Source organism: Varroa jacobsoni, unplaced genomic scaffold (assembly GCF_002532875.2).
Source record: "Varroa jacobsoni isolate VJ856 unplaced genomic scaffold, vjacob_1.0 contig02019, whole genome shotgun sequence".
Classification (NCBI taxonomy): Eukaryota; Metazoa; Arthropoda; class Arachnida; order Mesostigmata; family Varroidae; genus Varroa; species Varroa jacobsoni.
Window position 1 is genome coordinate 38,289 of NW_019214738.1, and position 7,080 is coordinate 45,368.

General features: G+C 39.3%; 1 long non-coding RNA gene across 1 annotated transcript; it reads right to left on the reverse strand.

The window, feature by feature from the left end:
* Nucleotides 1-12: 12 nt before the first annotated feature.
* On the reverse strand, nucleotides 13-6,857 carry LOC111272324 (uncharacterized). Its single transcript, XR_002687466.2, has 3 exons — nucleotides 6,485-6,857; nucleotides 4,018-4,116; nucleotides 13-295 (listed from the first exon to the last, which is right to left on the reverse strand). It is a non-coding gene; the product is annotated as an uncharacterized LOC111272324 (long non-coding RNA).
* Nucleotides 6,858-7,080: the final 223 nt, after the last annotated feature.

Sequence of the window (7,080 nt, forward strand, 5' to 3'; positions counted from 1 at the left end):
ATAGAACAGACATTTGCTGGTTGTTAACTGTTTACATTTTATTATGTCTTATTTATGTCATTCTATACGTAGGTTATAGAACTTATGTGAACTATTCAGGATCCGTTCTATGTGCGTATCGTTCTTAACACACACAGTTATTGAAATCATTTTCAGTAAATTATAACCTAATAAATGCAACATTGTCTGCTGTATGAGTTATTAAAGGATGCGAAATAGGCGCACATGCCGTATCCTCACGACGGATATTTCTGAAGCCGTAAAGGCCGCCTTGGGTAACGAGCCACGAACAGTTCTGTAAAAACGTAAGAGGGAAATAAACTGAAAAATCATTGTCGATAGGACCGCTATTTTCGGTTGAAGCGAGGATTCTGTTTTAATATGCTATCTTCTAAGTTATTCAACAGTCCGTATTTGTCTGTTTATATTAAGTGTGATATCTGCAAAATGCATTTAACGTTCTAGATAACTAGCTCTCTAATGCATTTGGCGCTTTCGTGATTTTCGTTCCGTAGTGATGATATGTTTGTTCAACGTGAACGTTTCAGTTCCGGATAGAATGAAATGGTTCCATTATTCATTCTGGCGTTCGTTCGGTCGTAGTGTTCGAAATTAAACGACCGGACGATTTCTCCTACTTCGCCTACTTGGAAAGCTTATGTTCCATTGAAGTACTTCGCTATAGTTAATTCGTTTAACAGACACAGCGGCGATGAACATTATTTGTTTATTGGTCCAAGATTTGTTTGTGTATTCAGGCTGTCCAGTTTCAACAAAAACATGCGCTGGCTTAGGTGCACGACGGCCAACTAGGCCAGCCCACTATGTGTACATTAGGTCCACAGCACAGAGAATAGGCATTGGATTAAGTCTGGGCAATATAATCGGTTCTACGATGCAGACAATGCCAACGGACGATTCTCCAAGTGCTTGAGTAGATACAGCTGGAACGCTCGTTACATAATAACAATACGCAGCTTTATGACCATTTCTGTTTGGGAGTTCAAAACAAATGAGGTGTGCTATTATTTACAGCCCCTTTCAGCAACCCATGAGCTGAAGCCGTGTTGTAAGCCGAATGCTATGATCAGTCATAGAAGCAACAGCTTTTTTTCTTTCGGTTTGACTGAATAATCCTTTTTATTCATTATATCCCATCTTTGCTATTCCGAAAGAGGATTAACGCCACGTTATCTCGATCAAGTCACGTAGAGTGTGTTGTTTGAAGTTAAATGGTGAGGGGTATCCCAAAAAATTTTACAGATAGATCATAACCTTTCTGATTATTCTTCCTCATAAAGAATTAGAAATTATAAGTGGACTTTTGAGCAGAAAAAAAAAATTGACATTATAGTAGAAGTACAAATACAGCGTCGGAGGCAGATCGAGCTACAAGGTTTAAAATTAATCAGATAAAAGATAAATTTGAAACGGATGGAATTTTCATAGATGAAGTTACGGAAGATCGAGAACATCAACGGCCTTCACCAGCCAAAAGAGTTCTAGCAAAACATCCGACATAGATGCGAGATAAATAAGTCATAAGCGTGACATCAAAACACCAGTTGTCTGTCTCATTTCAAGACGATGTAAATAAAAGGGTTACGTTCTAGCAATTCGATGTTCGGACCTAATTCGGTTTGAGAAAGATAATCTTGAAGAAGATGTTTAGTAAAATGTGAACAAGACGCAGAGTTATCGGGACAATGATTTAAATTTATCAATTAATGGCGCAAATAATCGGCAGAAGTTGTAGTTACAAAGCTACTTAAATCCACACATTACCGCAGGAAAACCATGTGAATTTGCCAATGCAATCTAAGCGAGATGTTGATGAAACCATTATTTTTCTAGCCATAATTTATCATGAAATTTGTTAGATTACGCACTGCAAAAATTACGAATTTTACTTCCAACAGAGGCACGTGCACACTAGCGACGTCAAACAAAAAAAAAAAAATCCAAATAGATGGGTCGGACCAATAGGTCCCCTAACATATTCTACACCTCATACTAATGGTTTTTTGCCAATGATACACTGTAAGCCGTTCACGCCTTAAGATTAAGAGGCTAAACTTAAATACAACTTTTGTTAAAGTTTATGTCAATCAATAACAACTGTATTGAGCAGAAGGGTGACCTTTAAATGCGTGCGGTAACGGCACTTCATGTAGATTTCCTTGTGATTTAAATGTTGACCATATCAAAATATTGATTTTTTAATTGTTTGAGCTCTGTATACTTTCTTTGGAACACTGCGTTTATATACAGAGCGCAGTACCTAACTTATGGCAGGCCGTCGCAGGCTGTTCGTCGTCACGGGCATGTACGCATCCGCGATTCTTGGTACTAGAGAATCATCGTCGAAAACTGTATGTCATTTGCGATATTTAAACAAATACAATTCTTATCTATTTCTTTCACTTTACCCCACCAATATTAAAAATTGTTTTTACTGAAACTTGACAATTTATGTTATTGCCAGTTTTCCGGCAGATCATGAAAAGTTCGGGGAAGATTTCTGTCACGTAAACCCCTCAATGGGACCCTCAATGTATTTTACATTTAAAGGGCCCGAATATTCACCAAAAAAGCTCAAACGCACACATGAACTTATAAAAATTAAGGCCGTTATATCGAGTTGTAATTGGGTGGCCCAGGTAAGTTTTACAAGGTATTGAGCTTTTGCTCTTCTTGCTTGATTATTTACATTTTTTGTACCTTTCATCTGCTGCCAGCATAAAATTCAATGCCACTAGCATTTTTTTTTTATATAGTATACCTGAACGATACGTAAGCAAGTTCTGTACGTACCAATATCGGTAGACGCAGGCAGGGCTATTGTTGGAAAGTCATTTATGGATTTAAGAAGAAAAATTTTGAAAATGACGGGTTAGCGTTTTAAGACCCAAAAAGAAACCGCTATCTCGATTTAGATACAATCTTAGAAAGTATAAGAAAAAGCACCCTTTTAGGTACCGCACCTTATATATATATATATATATGCCGAGAAGCACGTGAGGTGGTCTAGAGACAGAACGTTGGTACGTTTCGTTTCTTGTTGGAGGGCAGTCTGACTAAAGTTTCACAACAGCACCGGACACAAAATTCGGAACTATTTATATAGAAATGTTTCGGAGCTGCACGTCCTCCTTGTATAGCAACAGCGACAAAAATGCCTAGGATTACCGGTATGGCCCGTGCTCGCGCTGATGGATCGCGGTTAATGGTCATCCCGGGTTTGCTGCAACGACGTTATGTGATTATCCCCAATATTGCCGAGTTGCCATGGTAACTACGCAATACCTGCTCTACTTGCAGATTTATAACCAGATCTATTACAGAATTAACTTCGATTGTTAGGGCTATGTTCGCTGACGCGCACAGGCGCGCATCTCGCTACTTTCTGCAACCGTCCAGTCAAGAAATAGTAGTTTCGATGGCGACTTCCTTTACATTTAACGACACTACCATAGACTTTAGCCTTGCTAGTTGGCCGACCACTCCATCTGTCCTCGAATTAGATAGCCTACCACTCTGACGATCCGCTTTCCTCTCACGGCCGCCAGTGATAATGACGACGTAATAGTACCAACGCAGGAATTCTTTACTTGAGCACGACCTTGTCCCTTTATATAGAAAATTAGTGGTACAGGATATATATATCGCCAGAGTTACGATGAAGCAGAAAACATGCTCAGGTTCACAAGAATTATCAATAAGACGTAATTTTCGTGTAGGTTGATCTATCACAGCAAAGTATAATGAACAAACGGCAAATCATACACAACATCTTCATCTCCAAACCCCCCTCAGAAGAAGACAATCATCAGATGTCATGTTGAAAATGTGACATAGCTGAGGTGTAGCAGCACAGAAAGCATGCATAACACATATTTATTTTATTTCGTTATATTCTACAAAATATTTATAAGCAATTAGAGAGGGTATTATCTGACATATCTATATCATTTATTTGAGTTTAGTTTACTGCAATTCAATGTACGCACTTCCTACCTGATAAAAAAAGGGCAGCTCCGAAGGCAATATTATACGTCCCTGAGATTCCACGGGATTGCGAGTTGCATACAATTTCTCCTCTCCAGGTACAACGTCCTAAAGTTTTATATCGAATAACAACAAAAAAATCAAACTAGTGCTCGAGACCATATCAACTTTTTTGCTAGCTGGCCGATCCGACAGAAAATTAAGTATGCCGACTTAGCATAAACAAATTTTGTGTACTAAGAGTGTAGCAAGTATAGAGTTACTTAAGAAGGCAAAGTACACGGAAGGGCCGGTCGTATTTACTAGACTCCAGGTGTGCTTGGCAGGTGCATGTTAGCGTGGGCGTATTTCGCCTCGAAATCAGAGTCTCGCGGTTCGTGCGAGCAGACGTTCGTGTCGCGGACGCCCAGTAAACAAAATATGCCCTACACTCCGCTATGAAAGGCCGAAAAAGTCTCGGCTAGCAGCTGACGGCAAATGAGGGGAGGCATGGTTTATGTCTCAGCGTTTTTTGCTCATAGCTCTCGTCCTCCTTAGTTAGCACAGCAATTCGGAGTTCTTTACCGTTGTTGTCGTGGGTCGGAGACACGGCTGCAATCTAGTCATGGCTAGAAACTGAAGCCTCCACATACGTACAGGCCTCACACGTAAAAGTGTAACTTCGTAAAAGTCTTCTGTACTTCGCTAGACCACAGAAATATGTGCACGATAGGTATAGAGTTTTTTTTAGAGGAATTTATGAAAATAGTAGAGAATTTACTAAATGAAAAGCGCAGAAGAGATGGTCGGACTTTGCGGATAATTGGGCAGGTATGAAACAAACACTTTTGTGTAATATGGTGTTTTTATAGCACAGGTGACTGGCCATCAGAAAGTGAAGGTTAGCATCCTTTAGGCATCGCTTACTTTGCTTGGGTAAGTATGCCTTAAGCAATTTAGCAGATGTAGCGCGGTCCGCCGCAAATATGTCACCTAACGATCCACAATTTATGTTTTACGTATTGCTAATTGTGAAAATCGAAATACTCTATCATGCTAAAAACTTCCACTTTCGATTCCGTCAATGTCCATTTCCCAATAGGCAAACTAAGCTGTATTTTGTGGAGCAAATATGAGCGATTACCGAACCGATTTCTGATTTTTCCAAACCGTATTTTCAGTTGGCTTCTGACTTCAGTTGGGGTCAAGTTCAATAGATTTTACAGTTTTGCCATGTAGAACCGTATCTGCTGTAAGGGTTTCCCATTATAATACGTGATGGCTGCAATCATAACGCTTGATCATTTTGATTCCTATTCCTTAACCCTCGCAGAATTTCTTACTATGGAAAGATTGTTTGGAAGGATGTTTCATTAAATAGCACGCTTTTTCTAGCTAAATAGCAGTGACTCTTAGGGAGATGAATTAAAATTAGCAGCCTTAGTAATACGATCTTACGAATATTTTAGGATCACTTACTCTACAAAACTTGGACGGCTTCCTAGAAAAAAAAAAAGGAGTAATGAGCAAACTGACTTTAGCGAGACTAGCAAAATTATACGAGTTAAAATAATGATAATTTCCTATAGACGGTCCCTGCGAATCAGAATTTCGATCAGTCAACATGTTTCTCTATAATATAATTCCTAGGTTGTTACACTGAATAATGTAAATTTCTAATTAAAAACAAGTCTCTTTGAAGCTAAGTGCTTAGTCAATTCACATACATTTTTCTTTAGGAAATACTAAGCACAATCTCTATGCGAATGCTGGTGATCTTTTCGTAAGTTAGGTAATTTTAAAAAATTTTAAATGATTAATTTAAAAATTTTAATTTTTTAATTTAAATTTTAGAAAATTCTGCGATACCTCCGATCTTGTATGTCAATCGAGCTCAAATCTGCATGTAGCAGAAAAGCTTTGGCTGTGCAGTGTATTGCCTGTACACTGCAAATTTATTTCGCTAAATTAAATAAGGGAAGCTTTAGTAATAAAAGCTTTTTTTTTGTATAACCGAACAGAAAATGTAGACTTCACATCCACATCTCTGTCTCCCTATTTACGTACTGTCTGCGAAACGGACGATTTTTTCACAGGTAGGCATTGCCAAACAAAACGCAGTTATACTATGAACGTTTTTTTACCGCTCGTCCACCATTCGATTGATCTTTGCGGCGAGTTAGCGCGAAAAACAACAAAAAAAAAAGAAGATAGGAAATTGTTGTAGTCGACACTGATGTGAAGCTTATGTGTTCCAAATAGCCAGAAGCTTCGAGTGGTACACCGTTTGTCACGAAAGCGCCACCTTCCTTTACATAGGTCCCTGATTCAACTTAATGACTCGTCTCTTCTCGTAATCGTTAGATCTTCACGACCTTAGGGCCTTTCGACATTACTGTACCATCAATCAACTCCTTTTGTCGGAAGATTCCACTTCATCAGCGTTGCCACCCATTATCCTTGCTATCGGTGTTATCATCACTCTTGTCGAAATTACCTTTTCGATTTTGGTAGTTTTTTCGTTGAACTTGTGTAAGCCAATTTGGTTTCTGCGATCTTCGCTTGGTTAAACTGCTGTCAAGTTTTTAGAACGATGCGACACTATAGAAACGAGCGAAATCACAGCAACGGTCAGAGCATAACACCGGCCAATTCTTTCGTTGGTTGTACGGCATATTTGCAGTACTATCGCGCTTTTTCAAGCTGGATCTAAATTATCAATGAATGGGTACACTCTAATTTTTCCGCCAGTGATGGCGTCTCTGCCATCACTGCAGATCGATAACAAATGGTCGCGGGCTAGAGATCGTTACGATTTGATAAACTCGCTGATATCTGCAAACAGAGATGCTACAACGTGTTTGATTGAATCATTTTGTTGATTATGATACGACTGACGGATGCGAGCAACAGGAACATTGTGCGGCAGTACAGAGGACGTCATACGTAAGCGCCGACAGGGAAAGGCAAGTACCATGACAAGTGTTCGGTGCCTAAGGGGCTTTAGATAATCATGACGAACAGCTTAAATGCGATACCTTGTGAACCCTAGGACCATTCCAGTACTGCCAGACTATGATTACCTTACACGTG